Source organism: Vanellus vanellus (genome assembly GCF_965231255.1).
Source record: "Vanellus vanellus genome assembly, chromosome: 4".
NCBI lineage: Eukaryota > Metazoa > Chordata > Aves > Charadriiformes > Charadriidae > Vanellus > Vanellus vanellus.
Genome location: NC_138909.1, coordinates 72,512,758 through 72,539,534, shown reverse-complemented (window position 1 = coordinate 72,539,534; position 26,777 = coordinate 72,512,758). Strand labels below are relative to the sequence as shown.

General features: G+C 44.4%; 1 protein-coding gene across 1 annotated transcript in view; it reads left to right on the top strand.

Moving 5' to 3' along the window:
• The first annotated feature begins 5,695 nt into the window (after window positions 1–5,695).
• Window positions 5,696–26,777, top strand: part of TEC (tec protein tyrosine kinase) — a 57,089-nt gene continuing 36,007 nt past the window's right edge. The window contains exon 1 of the mRNA XM_082483116.1: window positions 5,696–5,775. The gene's annotated coding sequence lies outside the window, so the exon portion shown is untranslated. The remainder of the gene's footprint in view (window positions 5,776–26,777) is intronic.

Sequence of the window (26,777 nt, the reverse complement as noted above, 5' to 3'; positions counted from 1 at the left end):
AGTTTAAACAGCCAAAACTGAACTAAAAATATTCTGCAAGGAAATTAAAAATTAAGCTTCAGAGCTTAAGGAATTGTCTTACTATTAGAAACTTGCATGAGACTTTACCTAGAGCTACAACTCCTCATCCTAGGACCCACCTACATCTTGGTTTTAGGTGTCAAGTGCTAGTCACTCTTGGAGACTCTTGGCGTGAGCCACACTGCCAGTGTGGCAGCGCTGGGGGAACTTTGTTATTGGTTTCCCACTAGAAAGCTGTAGAAGATACTACTACAATGGGCTGCAGTAAGGAACCCTGTGGGTACGCTTGAACTGGAAGGCATGTTAAAAGCAATTAACCTCCTCTAGCTTCAAAAGTTAACAATGAAGATGCACTAAATACCTGATCTAGTTGTCATGATTTTAATGATTAGCTAAGAAGGAGAAATCTGTGCATGGACAATTCACGTCACCTTACAATAAACAGGTCAGAAGAACTGGGCTCTAAAAGTGCTGAATTCTCTCTTTGGAAGGAGTTTAGATGATTATTTCATGTGCAGACATTCATATTAAATGTGTGAAGTTAGGTAAGATTAATGCAGCTCCTTTAAATATATCTGAGTTAGCTGTAAACTAGTTAAGTATTACTAGCTGTGAATGTTAGCCTCCCTGTCAAGGTCTATTCATACATTTATTCTCCCCCTTCCCTTTCTAGTACTCTTTCAGTATTTATTTTGTCCCGCTATTCCATACAACTACAAACCAGGAGGTAGAAATAATTTAAGGTGCACAATCTCTCTTCTTTCTTCTTTCCCTCGAAATCTTAAAAGCCCTTTCCTCTCTTCTAATGGTAGGCATAAATGGTAGGTTTAAGTGGAAGTCTTTGTACCACACTGGGCAAAATTTTTGCTGCACATCTTGTAGATCTGCATCTGCAAGATGCATTTCTCACTGCTAAGCAACTGGTCAATTATTCTGGCACGTTCATTACTATCTGGTACCTTAAAAAAACCTTTGCAATAAGTTCCTTTGCATAATATTTGCGTTGGTCATGATATCTCTGTACAAACTTCTTCTGGTGTTCCTTCAAATACCTTCCTATGCTCCTCTCATCCATACCTGGAGCTCTGGGGTCTTTACTTGTCTATCCGCTATTGCCCTTTGCTCTCTGATAATGGGATGGCCCAAGACTTCTTTAATTGTTTGCATAACCTTTTCTCTGTTGTGACGTTAGGCCTTCTGATCATGTGAGCTACTAAAGTCATGCTGAGATCTGGATACCTAAAAATTCAAGAAACAGTGGAGCCCCAATGTCAAAACATAGATATTTTTGTTCAAACTTTGAGTTAAAACTTCATTGTTAGTTTAAAAGGCAAACTATAGCACTGCTTTAAAACTGAGGATTTAGGAGCTGCCTCACAGGGAAGCAGGAAACAAAACATGGACCTCTGTGCATTTGGGCAGGGCTTTGAGTATTATGATATTGATCTACACATCATTGTGAATGTCACCTATGTGCCCAATGTCAACAGGAGTGGTGGGACCAAAAAACCACAGTGCGAAGAGGTACCTGACTGAGTTCTGCTCTCCAGCCCCCAGTTGAAGTCTCCCCAAAACATGCTCAAAGTGTCTGCCAGCAATCCATAGCCCACCTTGCAAGCTGCTCTGCCAGCCAGGCCATGGCTCCCCTACCTCCTGGTTTCTCTTCTCCCAGCCAAACCTTATTCAAATACTGTTTCTGTGGTTTTCAGCGATTTTGCTACTCCCTCCATCCACCTTCAAGACAACCATATCAACTGCAAGAAAGAATATTTTATGGTAGGTCTGTATTACACTCCACTGTTTAGAGTTACTTTCAGTGGTGCAATGGAATTATCATCCCCAAAATCTCTCAAAACTGGGAAAAAGGTCTAGAGAAAGGAAAAGCTGATTTGCTGATATGGAAATCAGACAATGAAGGATGACTGTAATTTTTCTCTCATTCACAAGGTTACCTCTTGAGAGTGAGAAAAACTCTTGTTTATCATTTCTGTTCACAGCAAGAAAGGGAAGAGAAATAAACAGAGGAAATGATTGGTGACTGAATTCAAAGAAGCGTCTGAGAAATGAAGAAGGGCTGAGTAGGGTGAAGAGGGTTTGACGGGCACAAAAAGGAAAAAGAGGAAGAGCCTCTCTTTGATCAAGGGACTGGCAGACATGCTTCTCTCTGACCAGAAAGATTGCAGCAAAGGGTGTTTTTGGACTCAAGATCTCACGTAAAGAACAACACTGGCTCCAAAAAGAGAATAGACATTGACCGTGAGATGATGAAGCATAAATAGGTGAATAACTGCTGGAAAATACGGTCTGTCAAAGTTGCTGGTATATTTTTCTTTCTCTCGTTGGTACTTTAGGCTACATGTGGGTCTCAAATTTCATAAGCCTCAGTCTTTCCCAAAGTGGAGACTTCCTCCTAGAGAGGGGCGCTTTGCCACAAGAACTTTTTACTGCTGTTCCCTCATTTGCAGTAGAGCAAAAGCAACTGCTCTGGGAGCAGAATGCCTTTAATCCAAAACGGAGCAACATCACTCTGCCATTTCAGTTCACTGAGTCCCCGGGTGCTTACCAAAGAAAAGGCTCAGTCAACAAGTGCCCTGGTCCCTTCAGCCCAGAGGTGGGATTGATGCTACGCCACCCCAGTCCACGGTGGTCCTGAACTTCTAAGAGGCAGGAGAGAAAAGACAGAAACAGCAAGTAACACCAAGCTCTTCTGGAAATAGAATTGAAGCCCTGAAATGTCCCCTCCTTTTCTGCATTCCCCATGTCTGCATAACATTTCTGCATGTGAAATTTTAGGGAAATTAAATAATTTCTGGTTCCAACCTGCTATTTTTTCTGCAAAGCGGATTTATTTTTAATCCTGAGGCCAAAACATTCCCCTGGATGGAAAGCTCAGCCCCACATGGCTGTAAAATTTGAAGTATAAAAGAAGCTTAATATTTTGAAATTACTTTTGTTCTTTAAATACGTTAGATCAGGACACACTAGTAGCCCTGCTGATGGGCACTTTTAGATATTTACAAAGTGCAGAAAGAAACCATTCTATGATTCTATGAAAACAAACCCCTCCTTGCAAAATGAAAACTCCTTCCCCTCGTAATTCCACAAACCCTGGCACTGTGCAGGGATTGGCACATCTCTCAAATAGAAGTCACACCACTCGCTCTGTTTGACAAGACTGAAGGCATACAGGCCATGAGAAATCAAAACTGTGCAGCAGAAATCCAAAGTCATGGTGCTGCCCTGCTCACCAAGCCATGAGAACGATGGGCGACGCTTTTCCCCAAGGCTTTTGGAAAGCTTTCCCAAATTTTTTCCCCAAAGCTTTCCCAAAGTTTTTGAGAGCATTTGAGCCTTTCCTCAATGCATGCGCTCAGCATGCGTTTCAGAGAGAATTTCCCAATGCTCAGCACATCCTCATCCTTTGCCACCCAGCCTTTGCAGAGCTCTTTTCCTTGCCCTCACAGCTGCCGTCCAGCCCAGAGCAATTATAATTCAAAGCAGGCACAGCTCATCAGAGCCCGGCCTTCAGGCAGTGACCAACCCTCTTCAGTCCCTCAGAGGCTTATCCCTGTCCTCAGAAGCAGTGTCATCTTGTAGCTGCTTTGTTCCCACTGTCCTGCTGATCTCCTTATCTGCCATTGTGGTAGAAGGCAGTGGAAGGGGAAAAGAGAGCATTTTTAGGACTGAAAACTGGCAAGCTTATAAAGCTTGCAAAAAAACTTGTGACCCACACCTCCACTGTAAATGCTCTGTCAGTTGACTGATCAACATCAAAGTAGTTAACTCCTGGTCAGCAGCTGGAAGAAGGACACCTTCAGCATGTGGTGTGCACAGAGATGGGCTCTGCTGTCCCTTTGCTGCTGCTGTAGCTCTGGTTGAAGTGTCAGGAGTAACGTGGCTGCTGCTGGTCCAGTCACATTGTAGCGTAACCGCTCTCTGCTAGATGACACTTCTTTCTGCAGCTCAGAAATGGCACCCTACAGGGTAAAGCTATTCCAAGTCTCTCCTTAAGCGACTATTCAGTTTTGTTGTCCTTTCTTCCTGCCACAGCAGCAGCAGAAAGGGTGGGGAAAGCTATAGCTGCTGTTGCTTGAAAAATAAAGCCCAAGTTGCCTGCTTTGCACAACTGACTGCATCAGTGGTGGTGGGTAAGGAGGTCTGCACGGACACCCGAGTGTGTGCTGCTACAAATGTGTGGGGACGGAGTGAGGGAGGGTGGTGACAGTGAGCTGGTGGGACTGGTCTCTGCGAGGCAGCCGCATAGAGGCTGTCCTTGTGCTTATACCAGTGATGCCACATCTAGGGATGACGAGGGATGCAGCCCTGTGACTGCCTGGGCTCAGCAGTAGTGTGACAGTCACTGGAGACGTGGCCACGGTGCCAAAAGCGTAATTTGGAGGAAATCCCCCAAGTGAAAACAAAGACTCTGTAAGTCATTTCCTCCGAGCTGAACAGAAAGACATCTGTGTTGATCCAGCTATTACGCACTAGTCACAACAAAACAATTCCCTCGCAAGAGGCATAGACCCTGCTTGCTTTCCTCTAGACTGATGCTTAGAAACATGAGAGATGTATTTCAACTGAACTTTACAAGCTCTTTTTCTCTCAGTGAGGTTTTGCAGACTGACAGTTTCTACAGGTAAGGTTGGACTAAGAGAAGGAGGTAAAGAAGAGAGCCTGTGTGACATCTCACTATAGACCCTTTCAGTACTTAAAGGGGCATTTCAGCATTTGAAGGGGGCCTACAGGAAAAATGAGGACAGACTTTTTAGCAGCATCTGCAGCAATAGGACAAGGGGTAATGGTTTTAAACTAAAAGAGGGTAGATTTAGACTAGAGAAAAGGAACAAATTTTTTACACTGAGGGTGGTGAAACACTGGCACAGGTTGCCCAGAGAGGTGGTAGATACCCCATCCTGGGAGACATTCAAGGTCAGGTTGGATGTGGCCCAGAGCAACCTGATCTAGTTGAAGATGTCTCTGCTCATTGCAGTGGAGTTGGACTAGATGACTTTTAAAGGTCCCTTCCAACCCAAACTATTCTATGATTCTATTCTACGATTCTATGACCCTGAAGTTCAACAGAAACTCCTGATGCGTGCAAAAAGCCTTCTTCAGTTATTCTGGCTGTAGATGAGCGTTTGAGCTTTGGGGTGGCTGGATCCAGCCGTTACATGTGAGTAAGTACAAAGGATGGAAACGTAACCCCCGGGACCACTTGCGTGTGGGCACATCTGTGATGGCCATCATGCAGGAGCAGCCTCAGGGTGCACAGCCCACTCGGGACAGAGGAGAGCTGTGCCCACACTTCCCTGTGGGTACTCACTCTTCACTACGGTTTGGAATGAGAAACACCTGGTCCAAAGCACCGGTGACATGCATTGAAAGCCAACCACGGGATTTTGAGGTAGAACTCGCCTTTTTCTTTGACGTCCCGCCACGCTCCCGGGCAGCTCCCGCCGGCTCTGTTGGATGGGGGCCACCTTCTGGCTTCAGCTTCTCGCCGCCCCGCACCTGCACCGAGCGCAGAGGACGGCCGGGGCGGGGAGCGGGCTCCGGTGCAGGGTCCGGGTCACCCCCGCGGGGAGCCGCGCTCGACGGGGCGGCGGCAGGAGGAGGAGGCGGAGGAGGCGCCGCCACCGCCTTCCCGGGCCGGAGCGGGGCAGTGCGGTGCCTCCCCCCCTGCCTCCTTCCGCCTCCCTCCGCGCCGCCGGCGCCAGGGGCTCCTTCGGCGGCGGGGACCGGGACGCCCAGGTGAGGCAGAGCCGGGGCCGGCGAGCGGCGGCGGGGGCCGTCCCCGTGAGGAGGCGGCAGGTAGCCGGGCGGCAGGCTGCCGGGGCGGGCTGAGCCCGGAGCGGGGCGGCGGAGGGAGGGGAGGCTGCGGCAGCCGCTGTCCGTCCGGCACGGAGAGCCTGGCGGCGTCCCGTCCTCCCCGCGTCCCGGTGTCCTGAGGGTCCGTAAGCGGGAGCTGGGACAAAAAGCTGTATTTTAAACCTTTGCTTAACTTGTGTGGTAGAAGGGGTCGTATTCCGGGCTGCCAAATCAATTTTGAAGCTCGCAGTTGCTATTTTCTTGTTTATGTGACTTTCTCCGCTGAGTCTTTCCTTACGTCTGTGTAACCGCCGGGCTTCGCTACGGCTGTGCCACCTCGTTCCAAGGCATGATTAGCTTTGTGTCCGAGCTCGGTCTTCTTAGTGATTCCGGCTTTCTGTCCCACGGCCTGGTTACCCTTTCTTGGCAGCGAATGCTCTCGGGTAGCCTCGCGCTGGGACACGGTGTACCTGCGGCTCATGCAGCTGGTGATGGCATTTTGCTCCCTTTCTGCATCCCTACAAGTCAGAACCAATAACTATTTGAACCATAAACTGAGCTTTTAGTGTGGAGGTGGCCATGAGCTCTCTGCTTGACACGACAGGTGTGTGCCTTACTGTGACAAATGCTAATCTGCAATACTTGGTGTCATGAGTCGAATAAGTGAGACTGTAGCTCTGAGAGATGGAAAAACTGCACAGCAAAAAACTGACCACAGCAAAAATGCAGATGAAAAGCTGTCTTGTGAGCACTTGCTTCTGCAGGATTTGTTTTTACTTTAAAGTAAATGTTGCCAATGCTTTATCCGACTGCCTCCCCTTTGATACAGCGCAGCTGCAAGGTGAAGCATCGCTGTTTAATTTCTCAGAACTTGCCAGTGACTGGATGATGGGTCGTTGCTTACGGCTGCTATATAAATGTTTAGGGTATTTTGGGCCATCAGAAAGCAGCACCCATACAAGCAGGCTCCCAGTTACACTTGAGGGAGTACCCGGAGTGGTATTTGCATGTGCTGCTCCTCTCCTTTCAGCACACCCGCTGCGCTGCTTGGATTGTGCCACCCCTACACAAGAGGCCCTTCAGGCATCCTGGTCTTGTTTTGTGGGTACTGCCTGTGTAGGTGGGGAGGTAGCTCTGGGGCAGGGTGCTACTCGTAGCCTTTTGATGGTTATGGTTTCTAAGGGGACTCCAGCAGGAAAAAGCCCATTTGCTATCAAACTCTCCTCTGATAGTCTTCATAATTCTCTAGGTTTTATTTTATGTGGTTTATTTATTGAGAAATTACATCTTATGGTTCAATAATCACATTTGTCTCTGCATTTAGTCCTCCATGAAAGGGTTCTTTACGTGTTCTGCTAAAATTCTAAATGAATATTACGAGCATTTTGAACCAAATGTTTTCTATGTGAGCTTGCCTGCTGAAACCACTGAAAACAGAGCAATGTGGTTATATTTGGCACCTGGTTACTCCCTCCTCTTTTTTTTTTTTAATAAGATAATCTCACAGGTGTGAAAATCAAAAACGAAAATGTGGAGTTCACATAGCTAAAACATACTGCCAGTTAGACCTCTGTTGTGAAATAACTCTAGTTCTCAGCTGCCAAACCTGATCGTATTAGCCCTTCAAAATTTACAGGAGTACCACCTTTTTCTTTTTAAAATGATCCTTTTTTATGCTAATATAGAATTTTGAAAAATATTTTAAAATCGTTGATTGTGAGGCAGCTAAAATTCTCTAAGTTTAATTTTCATTCTTAGCTATGGGCTCAATATTGTGGTTTTGGCAGTACAGTGTATCCAGTGACCTGGCTGACTGCCTACAATGGCGAGAAAGGGAGAAAAATCAAACAGAGCTGATAAAACAATATCAGCCCCATATTGTTTCATGTTGCCCTGAAACAACATTGCACTCAGAAATGCCGTTATAGTGTGGTATCCTGTAATTAACGTTAAAATAACTAGGAAGTGGTTACTTTCACAGAATTGCTTGGAAGCATCAAGAAGTCTTCCCCCTCCACCAAATGTAGGTGCAACCTGTTGTAGGTTTCCTTCTGGGTTGTGTTAGACTGGGTACACAAGATAAGGCGCACAGGGGTGTAAGTTTCATACAAATATTTGTATCACAAACATGCAAAACATTTTCTGTGTATTAGACAATGGAAATCTGTGCTTCCTGCTGTCAGTGCAAAGATCATGGAAAAAAATGTCTTCAGCCTCTGTTAACCATTGACCTCTAAGATGTTTTTGTACTTTTGCTTGTTTTGACTCTTTTTCAGTAACCTATTACCTTTTCACTGCTGAACTTGGAACTGTGCTTTAAGAAAAGGCAAGTTTGTGTATGCCAAAGAATCGTGTATGCCAAAGATTGTCGTAGCAGTCTACAATAGCTCTCCTGAAGAAATAGGATAAGAAAATAGCAGTATAAAAAACAAAAGATATAGAAAGCAGTACTTGGGCAGAGCGGAGTAAAGGTTGGCTTGGAGAAGAAGGCCTGAAATGGTGGGATTTCGTATTTCAAATATGATACATGCTTGTGAAGGATTTTCAGATTTGTGCTACAGATATTTTTGTTCTTATGTAGATGCATCTGTTTGTACAGAATTACCAATATGTTGGCTAAAAAGTGACAGCACCAGTCAGTCAGTTGTTGCCCCGTGGAAGTTAGAGTGATGGTGTTCATTAAATGACCTGCTGATAACCATAGCTTCCTCCGTTATGCAAAACGCAAGGGAATGGCTCTCATGACACTGATTGCAGCCTGGCAGACCTTCTCACTGCACAGGGATCAGCCCAATTTACCATATTTCTCCTGGCTGAGGCCTCATGCTAGCACTAGGCATTAGATATGCCACTGGCTACAACTCTCCAGAAACCAGTGATATTGCACCTGCATTTTAAAAAATGGTCAATCGGGTCTCAAGAAATGTATTTTTCTTAACGGGGGGTGTTACTTCTAAAGACAAATCCCCATTTACTCTGCTGGCCCTCGGGCAGAGGAGCACTCTGCTCTCCTGCTTCTGGTCTGGTTTTCTAAGTGTATTTTCTAAAGGAAAAAGCATTAGGGAAGAAAGCGGTGTGTAGGTGAGGGAAGCCAGGGTTCTGGTGGACATGTATGCCCTTTGTCTGGCATGGCAGAAGAGGAACTGGGGAGCAGAGGCTTGTGATTGACCGCTGCCCCGTGGCCATTACAGCTCCGGCAGTTCTCAGTCATCCCCTGCCCCGGCTCAGCAACACGGGCTGTGATTCAGAGTCAGGGAAAATACCATGTGAGAGAAAACTCTGAAAACCAGATGGTCTTCTTTTCGCACGTGGGGAGACAAGTCTCATTGTAGGAGCTGCTTTGCGGGGAAAGGAGTGGGTTTTTACAATATCCTAGACGCAGAGGTGGGATGGAGTAAGGAGAGGTCTGTTCCTCGCAAGCACTGTGAAGTGACCACTGTGTTCAGATGGGCTCATGAACTCTCTAGAAGAGCAGCAAAAGCCTCCTGGGAGTAGGTCTGTCCATCCCAGGCAGGGTTTAGCTTTCTTAGGAAGAAAGACATCGCCTAGGAGATGTCTTTGGTTTTGACAATACCCAAACATTTAGGAGGAAAATGACATTGCTGAAAAGATGCATCTTGGCTGGATGCCTCTGCCCTGTATTCTGGGTGGTTCAGTGAAGCTCATGCCTACCTTGGTGTGGTCCAGCCTTGGTACTGTGGGCAGGAGAGATGGTTTTCAGGATCCTGCCACAGAGAGAGGAGTTTCTCTGGGAGAGCCCGAGCCTGGCTGACGGCTGATGTATGAGAGCTGTTCCTCATCTGCCATGGGCAGCCATGGGACTTGGCTCTTGGAGCTATTGGTGATGGGGAGAAGTGTTTGACCACGCTTGCAGTTGTAGCCCCTCTTCCAAGGCAAAGCAGGAGGCTGCCAACTGGGCTGCCCTCTTTCACTTCTTAAGGTGAAAATCCTGTGCGACATTAAACAAATGCAGGAAAAAGAAAAAAAAGAAAAAGAAAAAAAGGTTGCTGTGTGCTGGGCTATGTGGAACCTGAGTGAATGCTTTCTTGGCAATCCTGCTTTTCCTCATTCATGTTTCTCTTATCAGCGGATGTATGAATGGGTACTGCTTCGCCACATGTAGGGTATAGCTTCACGTATGCTCAAGTAGGTCACAGCTGAGTTTCCTGCCAGGAGGGGTTTTAGTCAGCCCTGTGCCTATTACGAGCTGCGATCTGATTAAATCGTAAGAACGCTTTAGATCTAGGCCTTGTTCCCCCTTGAATGTAGGGCAGAAAAACCTAGCTTTGGGTGGCGCAGGCAGTGGGGTTCTTCCCTCTGAACCAGGGTTTGGGCAGGACACCAGGACCCTGCCACTCTGGAGACTGCACTTACCTGGCGTGTTAGACTGGGACTAATTCCTGACCATTTATGCTTATTAAACAGAAGAAGACCTCCCCCCCCCTCCCCGGATATCGACATAAGTTGCCATCAGACCCAGATGGTAACTGCCCATCAGTTTTAGCCAAACGTTGTATCCCTTGTAACTCTGTGCTAGGCAGCCCTGTTGCAAAAAAAACCCACAACATTTTGTCAGGTTCTCTGCACTAGTCTACAGGGTAGGCGAGAGAACCACAATACGTCAAATTCTTAATATATTGAGGGTTGCTGCTTGTCCTGTGAATTACAGGATGTCCTATATCACAGGCTTGAGCTTCGTATCCTGGCAGAAAGAATAATTGTGTGTGTGTTCTTCCCCCCCCCCTCCCCAATTACGAGCCTCTTTTCCCAGCTGAAGTTGCAAAACGCAGCTGTTCCCAGGGCTACGGTGGGAGGAGGAGAGAAGGGGCCCTCTCCCACCTTGGGTTGTGGGACCCAGTTCGGGGCATGTGTTCTTAACATGTAAACTGAGTTGAGCTGAATGGACTGCTTTTTCTGTCCCATGGAAGATCCTTTAAACTAGCAATCTTAAATATAATTTGGGATCTTTTGGAAGTAAAATTGCTACCTAAACTGCATCCAGCAAAGATGCTTAAAAGAACACTTTTTAGCACGAAGAAATCCAGCATTTAGGTATAAGAGTGGCCAGTTCAAAGCTGCCAGTGCAACTTTAATTCAGTTTGCTGATGTGTAATGCATTATGAGATATGTTTAGTTACGTAGCCACATGTGGTTTTCTTTTCCCGTCAGGCCACTGTTTCATTCAGACCATGGCAGGTTGGGCTGTTTCGTTTTGCATTGTCACATTAGTCTGTGAGGACCAACTCATCCTCAGGGCTGAAGGCTGGTGCCAGGCTTGCAGCTCAGGGGGACCTCTCATTCATCCACAGTGGTGCTTGAATGGAGACGGTTTGGTTGTTGGGTGGAGGCATGTTTACAGGGGAGTTTGGGAGAAGGACACGGTGAAAAGCTGTGGGGTGTGAGAGCAGAGGTTGGCCGGAGAGCTGTGGTTCTGCGTCAGGGGCCGCAGGCCGCTCCTCCACCATCACAGCAGCTCTCTCTTCCCACCAAGACACTCTCTCAAAGCATGCAGGGGGTTACAGTTGTCTGATTAAAAAATAAAGTCATGGGCAAGCAGTGACATTCCCTCAATTTTGTTTAGTTACTTTTCTGGATCTCTTGAACTGAAACTAACTGTGAAAGTCAGTGTGAAGCAGGCACTCCTCGTGAAAACCTGAGACCTGGACATAAAGGACTATCTTACCATGCCTTTGCAGTGTCTTAACTTTACTCCTTGTAATTTTTACCTCAATAGGACTGAACTGTGGAGTAAGATGCTATCAAGCATTAATGACCATATTGCATGATGTCTCAAAGAGAATTTAAGCTGAATGCTGTTCCTTAAGTGACATCTGACAAAGGCCTCTCATTCCCTGTTTAGCTCGCAACGGTTGAAACACCCCAACAACTGAGAACTGAGATGACAGGGAGCAGAGCCAACAAGCTGCTTTGCTAGAGACGCTCACTGCCTTGCAGGAGTGAGAGGGAAGGGAAAACACGAGACCACAGCACTGCATCGGTTGTCTTTATTTTCAGATCCAGTGAGAATTTTTTCCCCTGAATTAATACTTATACTTTGACATGAATGAAACTAAAGTCCTTTGGCATTCCTTGTTGCTTAGGCTGCCCTGTATATGAAGAAGAAATTTGTCAAGATCACAGCCTTGATTTTCAGTCCTGTACGTGGAGACTATTAGTAAGTGGCTGAAATGCAAGTAAAAGCTTAACAACTTAACAGAACTCTACAAATAATTTTAGGGTAGAACTCTGTGGGATCTGCCTCGATAACTTCAGGAAAATAGGTGTCACTCTTCCAAGCATCTCTCAAGAAAGTATTCAGCAGTGTGGATTCTACTTGAAGAGGTCTCTGTCTGTTTTTTTTTAATTTTTAATCCCTATTATAGCGTACATATGGTTCAAGCATAAAGCAACACAGAAACTGAAAGGCTTTGTTAGCTGATTAAAGAAAACGGAAGCTGCTTTAAATACAATCCTTCAAGTAGTATGTCAGCTGGACATGCACAAGGCATGAGAACGTGAAATTTGGTCTGGTAGCATTAGTTTTACAATTTTTAGTGCGATGAAGTGGTAGTTTTTGCAGCAGGAGACATGTTGTCCCACCTCAGTGAAGTGAGGGTGTGGCATGATGGGGAGGGAATTTTGATTTTCATTTATGTGAAGTTTTCCTTGTAACCTATCCAACATAACAGGGTAAGAGAGTCTGGAATCAGAAGATAAGAACGCGGACCTTGCCAACGCCACCGCTTTGGTATGCGTAGCCCTGAATTGCCAGATGTGGGAACAGTAGTATGAGACCTCAGCTGCAGTGTAAATGGTCATTCATTTCGGGTCCCAATCTCTTGTCCTTGTTTCGTAGCGGAGGAGACGTATCCAGGTGAAAATGATGCAGGGGAAACTTGACAAACAGGAACTTGCGGTATTTCCTGTCCCCCACTTGCTGCCTTGGGTTTTTCCTTACACACAGAAGGCAGTTCTGACCTGTAACTTTAGGTGTATCAGTGCTGTCTGCATGAGAGAAGCTTGGGGCTATGCCACTCGGTGCAAGAAAAGTAACAGTTATAAAGTGGCCTTATAATACTGCCTCAAAATAAAGACTTTGAGAGGAAATATACCTATTGGTCAACATGGATGCCAACACATGAGTTGTGGCCAGTAGTTCATCATCTGCGTCAACTTCACAGCTTTGTCTTCAGCTGAAATTCCCCTCTTAATTGTTGAAGTATTTCTTACTCTGTAGCTTCTGCATAGTCTAGTGGGTGCTTGTTTCCTTCTCTATTTAAAACCAGTTCTTAATATAAGTGTATATTTTTCATATTAATGAATGTGTTTAAACACAGTATAGTTTCTGGTGTATTCGGTTTGAGTTGAACTGTCACGATAATGAAAAAAGTATGTTCTGTAAATATCTAGTATATATTGCTAGCGTCTTACCACATAGCTTAGGGTTACCTGGGCTACCTCTTTTGCAAGCTTAATTTTGTTAAAAGCATAATGCTGGTGTATAGATGTGGGAATTGCTGCTGGTGGAGGGTACAGGGCATGCAGGAGCCGTGCTTAATCTCTTGCTCACAAACCTGTTTAACTCTTGCCTCGGGTAACCTAATTGCTCCATGAAATGCATCAACTTCAGCGTTACAGCTTGCTGCTAAGATGTTCTTAACAGACTATCTGAAAAGCAACTAAAAGGGAAAGTTAAAAGAGGATATGATTTTATTAAGCTCATTCTCTTTTTAAACAGAAAACGGTTGGTTTTGTGCCTACAACAGGGCTGTTAATAGCTATTGTTAAGGCGTAGACATAAACTTGGCTCACTTCTACGCTACATGAATAACTTCATGGAAAGGTGGATGCTTGATAAAAGATATAAAGAAGATCATGCTTTTAGCAATATGGAGAGTAGACTATGGTCTTCAACAATCCAGCAAAAAGTAACAGCACATCCCTGGAGCTGGTTCAGGGCCATCTCATCTGGTTCTGTTAAATTGGTGTTAATATGACAGGAAAACAATACAGCAGCCATCACTTCTCTCTAACCTGGTGCTTATCCAGAGGTAGGTTTCTCTTCTGCGAGCTGCGTTCCTGAGAGTCCCCCCCCACAAATTCCCTGAAAGCCAACTACTTTTTTGCAAACTTTCCCTGACCTCAGGACTTCCTTACAGCTCTTCCCAGCCATATGCTTACTTTTACGATCATGCAGTCCTTAGCTGGGAAGTAGCCAGTTTATTACAGATGGATCTGGATTCATTTTCCCACAAGTTGTTCTTTTGCACTGAGGCTCAAGGATGCATGTGTAGCTGTTGTTCTGTGGGTACGAAAGTACTCAGCTGGCTTTTATGCTGCAGGTGATACAAGTTTTTATCCGTTCTGGGAAGCAATATAGTTTCTATATAGCTGCGATGGGAGGGGGGAAAAAAAAGAGTATCTTGAGGAGCACTGCAGAAGTGATAAAAGGATTTATACCTAAATTCTGATGAGACAGTTGCATTCAACTAAAGAAAATCTGATGCTTGAAATGATAAAAATAATCTTAGAAGACAAACAGATAAGGAGCTACCGCCTGCTATCTATTTGGGGAATGGTAATTTCCCTGAAGAAGTAAAAATTTCCTTTACATTTCTTGTGAATACAAGATAAGTGCAAAAAGCAGGCGAGAGGGTGCTAGGTAAATAGCTTGCTTCCCTAGCAATAAACAGCACATACAGTTGATATTTGCAGGTTTGTTTAAAACCAAATGCTGTTTTGATTCAATTCAGTTTTGAGCAACTTCTCCAAATAAACTCATCTCACTAGTTGTACCGCTGGCTGGCACATTGCATGAGTGAATTGCTACCTTTTTGGGTACTGTCAGATCATTAAACCTGGTCTAGCAGGGCTCCAATGGACTGGATAGTCTGAGCTTTTGTAACTAAAAGCTGGCTTTTGAAGATGGATTTCAAAACCCGTGTATTCATATCACTGGATTTCCTGCAGGCTTCGAGGAAATTATATGTGCTCCATGGTCCTATGCACGGTGTATCAGGTCGTTTAAGGGTAGCCTAGGACAGGGAGTGGTTGAGGTGAAGTCACAATTGATGCCTGCTTCTACTTCATGTGGGATGTACGTACAGACCACTTCTACGTACCTCTTGTGAGACATGGAAAATATATTTTTAATTCATAAAGCCTTTATCAAACTTAAAACAAATCCAGTTCATGGCATCCTTTGAAAATTGTATGTCAGCCCAGGAATGAGGGACTCAAGATGTTCATCCTCGGGCTTGTCTGTGTGGTTTTTTTTTTTCCAATGGAGTTCAGGTGAGAGAAGCTAGCAACAAGCTGGCTGGGATCACAAGCAGGTGCAGCAGAATCCGCACCTGAATGAGTAATTCCAGAGTAGTGTTCAGTAGTGCAAGCGCAGGGTAGTGCTGGTACTGCTTTTCTGCCATCAGGAGCCAAGCCAGAATTTCTATGGCCTCAGCTGTGCCATGTAGATGTATCAGTGGCACTTCGCCGTAGAAGTCCTTTGGAGCAGAGAACAGACAGCCTCCTTAGGAGTATTTCAGGTTTGCTTATAGCTGGGAAAGTATGTCCAAGCCAGAAAAGCTTTCCTTCAGCCCCCGCTGGAGTTTTCTTGGTAGCTTTTAAGATGATCACAGGTAATGATCTAGAAGGCTGACTGCTGCTTTTGCGTGTTGAAATATTATTGTAGGAGATTGGTTCGAGCTCCAGAATGAACAGGTTTGGGACCAGAGGAGAGGTGGTGCTAGATGGCTAATAGGAGGCTTATTTCTACCATACTCCACTTTAAGAGGTATGTCAGCCCGATGGTACAAAACAAGACTGTGATCACGTTCAAGTTCGTGCAAAGTTAGGTTCGTTGTGTTGGTGTCAGTTACTTGGCATGTCTGCTGGCAAAGCAGAAAGAGTTAACTTTAGTACTCAGAGAACAAGTAGTTGTTTAGGGGAAAAAGTTCATCTTAGAGTGTTTGGAAAGAGAAGTAACTGAGGAAGTATTAGTCATTCCCTGTGCATAAAGCAAGTCATAATTTGTATGTATTACCGTACTTTAGTTAGACTATGTCAAAAGAGCGTCTTGCATACTGCAATAAATTGAGCTTATTTTTGGTGTAATACATCATATGTTCACCTGAGATTGTATAACATTTGGAAAAACAAATGCAAGTTGTGAAGAAAGCGAATTAAACTGACTCCTTTATTGTAATTAAGAAGAAGGATAGCCTCAGGCACTACTGACCTTTTCTTTTTTTTTTCTTTCTTCTCCATAGATTTGATTTGCTTTTCTTAGATTTGCAGTTTTGTGTACAATAGCAATTGACCTCCTACTTAATGGTGAGCTTTAGGATTCCTAAACAGAATTAGGTTCAACCTCTGATGTAGCAGAATACTTATTTTTCCAGCCCTCTAAATCTCTGGGTTACTGGAGAAGTAGAAAGAGGTTTTGCACAAGCATCGCCCATTTCCTTTGCCAATCTCATCTTTGACTGTTTCTTTAGTTACTGGGAGTTACTGTTTCTCTTCCCCTCTTATCAGAAGGTTTTTTTTAGGAAAAAGGCTGAGGCAGCAGCTCCGCTTTGCCAAATGTCCACCCGGTGCCGCAGGGCCTGTGGGGAGCTGATGGAGTAGCCTCAGTCTATGTGGAAGCGAAGTAAACAGACTCTGTTGTGAGCTTCTGCTCCTCCAAATCAATGGCATGCTGGTTTGGAGGTAGTTCTTCCATTTTCTTCTCTAACCTTGCTTTGAAAATATTTGCCCGAACAAAGAGGACTGTCTCCTTTTGAAGGTACATACTGGTAAGAAGGACTGGTATACCACATACCGCCTCCCAGTTCAGACCCTGACCTTCCCTTTCTGTTCATGCTTTACCTTTCACCTCTTCCCTATCAGCTGTGGGCCAGTCATATTTGTGCAAGTAAACCAAACTACTATTCTTCACCAGACCTTTACATTGCACGAGTGAAAAAGCAAATCTCTTCCCTCTCTGCCTCATCTGGCCAGCTGCAGTCAAACTCCTCACAGTGTCCTCAAGTCCTGGTGATGGCACCACAGCTGATGAAAGCTGCTGTATGTCAGCAGAAAATTAAGTTTACCGTTTTCACTGCACTTTATATGTGGTATTTCGAAATAAAAATAAACCTGCACAACAAAGCTCAGACCTGGGAAAACTTATTGTGTCCCTTCTAAGGGTTAATATAAAATATCAGTGCATTATATATTACTGAGCCTAGGGTTTGGTCCTTATCTGAGCAGTGTGGATTAGGAATCATGGAAATGGCAACGAGTGCCACACCAGGCAGCTTGTAAAGTTAGTGACAGCATCCTCAGTCAGCTGTTTAAATCCTTCGCTGTGATAGCACTGCTTCCCTCATTCAAAAATCAGGAATATACCCTCAAAAAGAAGTCTCCAAAAAGAAAGTAAAGTTGTGTATTTTTTTTAAGTGCCTTCTCCAATCTTAATCTTCCTTTGCTTGAATCAAATGTGTGATAATTAAAATATAGCTGATTTTGCTGGCTGTTGTAGGAGCTTTTGTCAGAAGGCCCAGTTGGGGAGAAGTTTATCATGTAAAAGTTTGGTCTGCCTGTGTGCTAAGGCCACCAAATAAGTGAAGTTCTTGCCTGGAAGCTGTGTGAATGCAATAAACCCTGCTAACAGGCAGGATATTTTAGTCTATGTCAGACTGCATATGGCTTCTGGTGAGCCCAAAACCACAGGTCCTCAGTAGAAGAGGCCAGAACTGCCTGTAGAAGACTAGAGATTGGGTTTCTTCTGTGGGAAGCACTGTTCAATTGTGGTAGGCCACCTCGAAAGCTTTTCATAGTCTACAGCAAAAAAAAAAGGTGGTTACTTTGGAATTTGGAGTGGAATTTAACAGTAGTAGCTAATGCTAATAGTGTTATTATGGAAATAATAGCAACCATTAACTGCTGGAAATGGGTTGAGCAGAGGTGATGCAAAGCCACATTATGTATGTGGTTACAGACCTATCTAATTTTCTAAAAAATTGGACTGGCAGAGTATCTGAGGTTTTCTGGGTATGGCTTTGCATATGTTTTTAATTACCTTTCCTGTGAATATGATGAATTGGGAACTGCTCTCTATGTATGTATATACATATAAAGACCTCTTCCCCCCCAACAAAACAAACAATCAGCCTTTCATGTCACATTATTATTACTCTGTGTGTGGGGGGAAAAAAAAAGAGTGTGGATGAAGGTAAGGGTTAAACTTTAATATATATAGATGATGGTGAAGAAGATTTTTTTTCACAAGCATTGAAAGAGCAGCAAAACCACAGGCTTGGAAATGTTACAGCCGTACCAACATCGCTTTACGGGCAATAAACACAGTGGGAGAACAAGTTCATGTTCAGAAAGATTTGCTACTCTTGGGCAGTGGGTTTTGCTTATCTTTAGTACAGAAAGACTTTCTAGTCTTTGGTGAAATTTCAAGATGAACTCATAATACCTTTTGACTAACATGACAAACATGGGAAGTTGGGAATAGCCTTCAATGCAAGAGCTGAATACCTGCTCCTTCGCCAATACTATTTCTTGAGGCAGTGACATACTGAAAAGCTTTTTATCTTCAGAAAGGGCAAGTGGCTGAGTGTGCAGAAGGTCAGTAGGCTGAGAAAACAGTTGGATTTTGCTACTTTAACTGATATTTCAAACTCTTTTTTTTTTCCTGCCTTGCTTTTCTTTTCCCCAAACTGTTTCAGCTTTATTTTCTTCCAGCTAAGAATGTTACAAATGTGAAAGAGGTTTTTGATCGGAATAAACTGAAGGCAAAATAGTCAGTGTAAGTTTACAGGTATTGCAGAACTTTTACATGGAAGAAATAAGAAAAGCTACAAATACTCAGCTGTAGAGGAATGAATAAAAATACAAGAAGTTGCTGAGGATAGTGAAAATTGACCAGTCCATCCTTTGTGTGGTACCCCACAGTGTTGCTAACTCAAAGTTAGCAGTAAATGATTTAAATAAAAAAAAAAAAGCCCATGTCAACATATTTTCTACATTGTGGACGATAATAATGTAATTTTTTTTTTTCATAAAGCAGATGTTCCTTTCCTAAATTTGTGAGGGAATCGAAGAAGGGGCTCTATAAAGCTGTGAAAGGATAACTTAGTCATTGGAGCGTACTGCTTACAGGAGGTCACAATGAAGAGCAATAGCTGAGTTTCCAAATGATTTGAAGACATGTACGTGTCATTCGCCTAAATCTGAGCTCATCATTGTAAGGGGAAAGAAACCCTTTTGCTGCTTTTACCATTCTTCACAAGCTGTTCTGTGCACTTTTGGCTCTACTTCTCTTCTGTGATGGTTGATAAGTTGATGGTCCAGTTTGGTGTGATGAACCACCTCAATGCCAACTGACTCTATATAAGAGGGACTGTCACTTTTTCAGCATTGTTTGCTTCATTTACCCCAGATACCTAAGTTATAGTGCTAAAATATAAAAAAGCTTGTGTTTTTGTAAAATGCAGTGAGCCTGTTTCTGAGGAATTTTGGAAAACCTGTGCTTGTTGCAATTAAATACTCGTCCCGCGTGTGTACATGAGTAGCTTTCGGTTGAAAAAAGGATATTTTGCAATATCACATGGTTATCTCAGAATCTCCAGTCAAAGAGTTGTCACTGAGTTACCCCTTAGCCTGTTTACTTTGTAACCTGAATTTAGTGCAGGCACATATGAATTTTAGTTTCACAGGGTCTGATTACATATAAAATTAGCCAGTTATTCTTTGGCTGACTTTCAAACAGAGACTAAGGTTTTGCAAACCTTTGGGTATAATTTTGAAATCCATTTGAAAGTAGTCCCTCAAAATTGCATTTCTCTCAGCTTAAAAAAAAAAAAGCTTGCATATGATAGAAGTGGTTTCTGAGAGTCTGCTGCTAGAAAAAAGAGGAGGGAAAAAAAGCAAATCCAAGTATTTTTTACTTCTCCTTTTTCTGGCATATGATCCATTTCAGATATCATTAAAGTATTTTCCCCCTCAATTCCAGTTTTAAAATTATGACAGATTATGCTAAAGTATATTTTCTATATTTGTATTTCCATGAAAGTTACCATTTGAAAGGGGATTAATAACAGTTGTCTTTTATTCAGTTGTCTTTTACTTTTTGGGGTTTGAATCTGCAACCTTAAATGTGGGGCAAAAAGACATGTCTGCCATATGAAGCACAGGAGCAGATTTTGCAATCCTTGCTTACACTGAGTAGTAATTATTCAAATCAGCCTGTGCTCTGTACTCATGTAAGTAACTATTCACATGTAACCTGCTTTGTAGTTTCATGATAAAGCAACAGCAGCTTCAGCAGAAAAAAACAGGGTAAGGAGTTCTCCTTTTCTTCTTCCTTCTGCACTGTTTCTGCTCTCTACCCAGAACTTGCTGCGCACTTACCGTACTGCAGCTGTTTGCAGCAACACGTTATGAACTTGATCAGCAGATTGATCTGAATTAATTAAATATATGTGTATATTCTAGAAGAGTTACAGATTTGATTCAGAATTACAAGGTACACCTGTGTACTTAAAATTTACTTTTTTTTTTTTTTTAATGTAACTAGAACTTCCACTGAACTTTCATGCATTTATTCAACTGTTTGAATGTTACATGTGCTTACTGACTGGTTTACAGTGACTAATTGTTTCAACAGACTAACACAATCCTGGAGTTGGGAGTGGGAACCAGGAGATACATGGGTAGTTTTGCAGCTGCGGGGGTTACCTCATCGCTTAGTGCCTCAGTTTCCCCCTGTGAAAACTGGGAAGGGTGGCATGCGTAAGAAGCTCTGTCTACAAATAAAAACTTACTTTGTACATCTTGACCAAGATTGACTTAGCAGGTTTATTGTAGCAGTTGTTTTCATTTGCTTTGAGGAAGGTGTGTGGTGACTTCGTGGCTGTACAGGTGAATATTTGCATAACATGAAGATGGATCAGTGCAAGTTGATGCAGACGTTTTGATGCGTAAAGCTGAGAATGTTTTCCCGCCCTAAAAAAGCTGTGAATGTATAACTCTTTCAGATTTCAGTCCTAATTCTGAGTACTGAGCATATCTGCAAATTAGATCACATTTGGTATGATGTAACTGAGGTTGGCAGGGAACAGGGCAAGTCCTTGGCAGGAGATATTGTGAAAAGTTTAGATGGGTGGCAGCACGAAACTCCCACAGCTGTTGGGAACAAGATAACAATGCGTCATGCAAACAGCTTCATGTCCTGAGGAATCCTCTGGGAACAATGGAATATTTGAGGAGAAAAATGTAGAAAAGTTCTGAAACTGTACTGAAGAAAGAGATGTATGGGTTTGATGCGAGGTAAGGGTGGCTGTTACAGGTGCTTCTTCAGAGAAATGTTGCAATTTTGGAAAGAAACTTTCAGAGTACTAGGTGAGGTTTCAGAAACAGAAACGTGGCTAGAGCCATTGGCTTGGAAAAAACCCCAAACAAAACAGGTTTCTGTGACCAAAGGCTGATCTTCTGACCTGGGAAACTGGTTCTTATCCTCAGAGATCTCCATAGCAGCAATAATTCAGTGTAGCAACCAGGTGCAGACAATGACCAATTACATTATTGGTGGTTTTTTTCATTTTTTAATGCTGATTTTTGTCAAAAGGATTTTTGCTGTGTTTCTTGTTAATGTGACCAAAGAGGGCTGGTAGGGAAATGAAATATTTTAGCACTCAGTAGTGAGACTTGAAATCATAGTTAATTTTGAATCATTCTTGTGTGCTCTAGCCTAGCATTCTGGGGATTTCTCAGATCATAATTTCTAATACAAATAATAATTATGTTTTTCATTAGTACAAATTCTGTGTTGACACTTTAGAGACCACAAGGATTGTTTTGAGTGGGAAAGCCTGTGATGGGAACCCTTATAGTCTGGCATGCTTTAAACTGGTCTGAAAGTTAATACTCGCTTTTAATTCTTTGAACAATATTTGTATTTTCAGTTCAGGCAATTACCTTTAAGATTGCCAATTTATTTTTAGAAGGGCAATAAAAAAGAATTTGGCAGCTTGAGTAATTAAAGAATGCACTTTAGACAATTTTTAATTCAAAAAGATCTGTCTTCTTCCCACGAATGCAATGTGACAGATGAATCAAAGAATCATAGAATTGCTGCGGTTGGAAGGGACCTTTAAGATCATCAAGTCCAACCATTAACCTACCCTGACAAAAACCACTTCTAAACCATGTCCCCAAGTACCACATCTACCTTTTTTTTAAACACCTCCAGGGATGGTGAATCCACCACCTCCCTGGGCAGCCTATTCCAATGTTTAATAACCCTTTCAGTGAAAAAGTGTTTCCTAATATTCAATCTAAACCTCCCCTGACATAACTTAAACCCATTTCCTCTTGTCCTATCACTTGTCACCAGGGAGAAGAGGTCAGCCACTACTTCTCTACAGCCTCCTTTCAGGTAGTTGTAGAGGGTAATAAGGTCTCCCCTCAGCCTCCTCTTCTCCAGGCTAAACAACCTCAGTTCCCTCAGTTGTTCCTCATAAGATTTGTCCTCCAGACCCCTCACCAGCTTAGTAGCCCTTCTGTGGACATGCTCCAACACCTCAATGTCCTTCTTGTGGTGAGGGGCCCAAAACTGAACGCAGTACTTGGGGTGGGGCTTCACCAGTGCTGAGTACAGGGAGATGATCACTTCCCTAGTCCTCCTCACCACACTATTCCTGATGCAGGCCAGGATGCTGTTGGCCTTCTTGGCCACCTGGGCACACTGCCGGCTCATATTCAGCCGGCTGTCCACCAACACCCCCAGGTCCTTTTCTGCCGGGCAGCTTTCAAGCCACTCCGCCCCAATCCTGTAGTGCTGCATGGGGTTGTTGTGACCCAAGTGCAGGACCCGGCACTTGGCCTTGTTGAACCTCATACCACTGGCCTCGGCCCATCGGTCCAGTCTGTCCAGATCCCTCTGCAGAGCCAACCTACCCTCAAGCAGATCAACATGCCTGCCTGGCTTAGTGTCATCTGCGAACTTACTGAGGGTGCATTCGATCCCCTCATCTAGATCATTGATAAAGATATTAAAGAGAACCAGTCCCAGCACCGAGCCCTGGGGAACACCACTTGTGACTGGACACCAACTGGATTTAACTCCATTCACCACCACTCTCTGGGCACGGCCATCCAGCCAGTTTTTTACCCAGCGAAGTGTACGCCCATCCAAACCATGAGCAGCCAGTTTCTCCAGGAGAATGCTGTGGGAAACAGTGTCAAAGGCTTTGCAAAAATCCAGGTAGATAATATCCACAGCTTTTCCCTCATCCACTAAGTGGGTCACCTTATCATAGAAGGAGATCAGGTTTGTCAGGCATGACCTGCCTTTCACAAACCCATGCTGACTGGGCCTGATCACCCTATTCTCCTGCATGTGCCATGTAATGGCACTGAGGATCATCTGTTCCATGACCTTCCCTGGCACCGAGGTCAGACTGACTGGCCTGTAGTTCCCTAGATCCTCCTTCCGGCCCTTCTTCTGGACGGGTGTCACATTTGCCAACCTCCAGTCAGCTGGGACCTCCCCAGTTATCCAGGACTGCTCATAAATGATGCAAAGTGGCCTGGTGAGCACTTCTGCCAGTTCCCTCAGTACCCTTGGGTGGATCCCATCTGGCACCATAGATTTGTGCAGCTCCAGGTGCTGAAGCAGGTCCCTTACCATTTCCCTTTGGATTACAGGGGCTTCGTTCTGCTCCCCGTCCTTGTCTTCTAGCTCAGGGGTCTGGGTACTCGGGGAACAACTGGTCCTACTGCTGAAGACTGAGGCAAAGGCGGCATTAAGTACCTCAGCCTTTTCCTCATCCTTGGTCACTATGTTACTGGCCCCATCTACTAGAGGACAGAGATTATCCTTAGTCCTCTTTTTATTGCTAATATATTTATAGAAACTTTTTTTGTTGTCCTTGACAACAGAAGCCAGGTTTAGTTCTAACTGGGCTTTGGCCCTCCTGATTTTTTCCTTACATAACTTTACTACCTCATTGTAGTCCTCTTGAGTGGCCTGCCCTTCCTTTCAGAGGCCATAAATCCTCTTTTTTTTTTTTTTTCCCCTAAGTCACAACACTAGCTCCCTGTTTAGCCAGGCCGGTCTTTTTCCCCAACGGCTTGTCTTTCGGCACATGGGGACAGCCTGCTCCTGCACCTTTAAGACTTCCTTCTTGAAAAACATCCAGGCTTCCTGGGCTCCTTTGCCCTGGAGGACTGCCTCCCAGGGGACTGTCAACCAGGCTCTTGAAAAGCCCAAAGTCCGCCCTCTGGAAGTCCAAGGTAGCCGTTCTGCTGACCCCCCTCCTTGCTTCTCCCAGAATCAAAAACTATCATTTCATGATTGCTGTTCCCAAGACAGCCTCCAACAGTCACATACCCCACAAGACCTTCCCTGTTTACAAACAACAGATCCAGTAGGGCACCTTCCCTAGTCGGCTCTCTCACCAGCTGTGTCAGGAAGTTATCCCCAGTACATTCCAGGAACCTTCTAGACTGTTCCCTCCCTGCTGTATTGTATTCCCAGCAGATGTCCGGCAAATTGAAGTCCCCCATGAGGACAAGAGCTCGTGATCTTGAGACTTTTCCCAGCCGTTTATAGAATATTTCATCTGCCTCCTCATCCTGGTTGGGTGGTCTATAACAGACTCCTACTAGGATATCTGCCTTGTTAGCTCTCCCCCTGATTCTTACCCATAAACGCTCAACCCTATTATGTCCATCATTTAGTTCGAAGCATTCATAACACTCCCTGACATACAGGGCCACCCCCCCGCCTCTCCTCGCTTGCCTATCCTTCCTGAAGAGCCTGTAGCCATCCATGGCAGCACTATAGCTATGTGAGTCATCCCACCATGTTTCTGTGATGGTGACTACATCATAATTATCCTGCTCTACAATGGCTTCCAGCTCCTCCTGTTTGTTGCCCATGCTACGTGCATTAGTGTATAAGGACTTCAGCTGGGCTATTGGTCCGTCCTCCTTTTTACTGGAGGGAGCTGAAATTCTGCCGCCCCCAGACTTATTCCTAAGGGGCCTGGTTACACCCCCTGTCTTTTCCAGGTCTGGTGCCAGCGTGCTGCTTTCAGGCTTTTTGCTAGCAAGCTCAGATCTGTCCCCATCCCCCTTCAAATCTAGTTTAAAGCTCTGACCCACAAAATGTATGCGTGCACATTCATCAGAGGAAGAGGAAAAACAAAAAGAGATTGTTCATAATAATCACAGTTTCCAAACCCGTTACAGTCTTTTTCTTATGCATCCTAATCCGGTCTTATTTTATAGTTCCATATAAACCACAGGCTAATTTTTTGGCATGTGTGGAGATATACCTTAAAAAGGGACGTTTCAAAGCAGTGAATAACTACATGCAGCTGTGGGAAATGGCAAGCGTGTGGGATACGGGAGTTTAGTTGGCCAAAACAGGGAGCGAAATGTGGTATCAGGATTAGATGGGAAGGTGAGAGGTGTCATTTCATGTACTGTCACAACATATAATGACATGTCTGGGCCCAAAGCAAAAGGAGAGGCACTGAAGTGAACTTCTTTACATTTAATTTTATTTAAACTTTACTTTTGTAAGATAATGTTGTGAGGAGGCCTGTGGCTTTTCAAGCTTCTCTGCACAATGCTGTGAAATACGCTGTTTTGTCCATGCTGAATTTTTGTTGCCTGCAGAGAAAAATGTATGTACATTTCCCCGGTGAATTTTGAAATATTTTAGGTGGTAAATAGGTGCACAAATTAAGCCCTGTGAGGTGGAAAAACATTTTTTTTTTTTTTTAAATAGTTTGGAGGGAAATTTCCTACTGGTACAGAGCTCTGCAGTGCTTACCTAGGGCTTGGGTTGTCCCCCTCCTACCCCCTCCACGCGCACACACACACGTACATGAGGATATTGGTAGTCACTGGTGCTTCAGCAGATGCTGCTGTTCCTTCCTCAAGCCACGGCTTCAGCCCAGAGCCATGCTCCTCTAGCCTGAGCGGGGGCTGAGGTCTGCGCCCGCAGCATGCCCTGGCTTCGGAGCGGGGCTCGAGGCGGGGGCCAGGCAAGCAAAAAGCTGGCAAAGGGAAAGGTAATAGGGAGGGGAAAAAACAGTTGTCTGGAACGGCGTCTGCGCAACCTCTCCCACACCTTTCATTCCTGCCTCCGTGCCACCTCGTGTGCCAAGCGTGCGCGGGTGTGGGGAAACGTCTGGTGGGATCCCTTCCCTCGCCCGCCATCCAGCCCAGCCCGGCCGTGGGAACGCGGGCGCCCACGCAAGGCAGGGTGGCACGGTGGGAACGGCAGCGAGCAGATGGAGGGAGGAGGTCCGCTGTGCTTACGCTGGCATCTTTGCAAAGACCAGAGAGAATGCCTGGCACTTTGTCTGGCAGGGTGCTGGAGCCAGGCTACCACTAAAGTCACTGGGGGAGTACTGGTTTGTGTGCACTCCTCAGTCCATTCTGCAGGCAACGATCACGGTGTAAAACTTTAAAGCAGCTTGATGTTACTGAGCAACCAGAACTGTCAAAAGTGAATGATTTAGGTTGTTGGCAGTCAGCGTGAAGTCTTTCCAAATGGAAGATGGAGGGTGTATATTTAGCAATTTCTGAAAAATAAACTTTAATTCTCTGTTCTCAAGTTGACATCTTCTAAACGACCACTTGCATCTGAAAACTTTCATTAATATAATTGAGGTGAATTTTCAAAATGACTTTTACTGATCCATGTTCAGTTTTGTATATCAAACTCTTTTGTAAACGGCATCAATTATATGCACATGCCTTAGCAATTAAAACTCTTCATACACATTAGGACTTTGCGATGAAGAGCAGTTGTACACTGCTGTTCGCCTGGAGCATGTTTTGGACTTCACCCCTATTTTCTCTGTCATAATCTGCAGTGTCCCTTATTTCATCCCAGTCAGGTACAGCTTTTGGCTTCCTGGGCACATGTCAGAGCA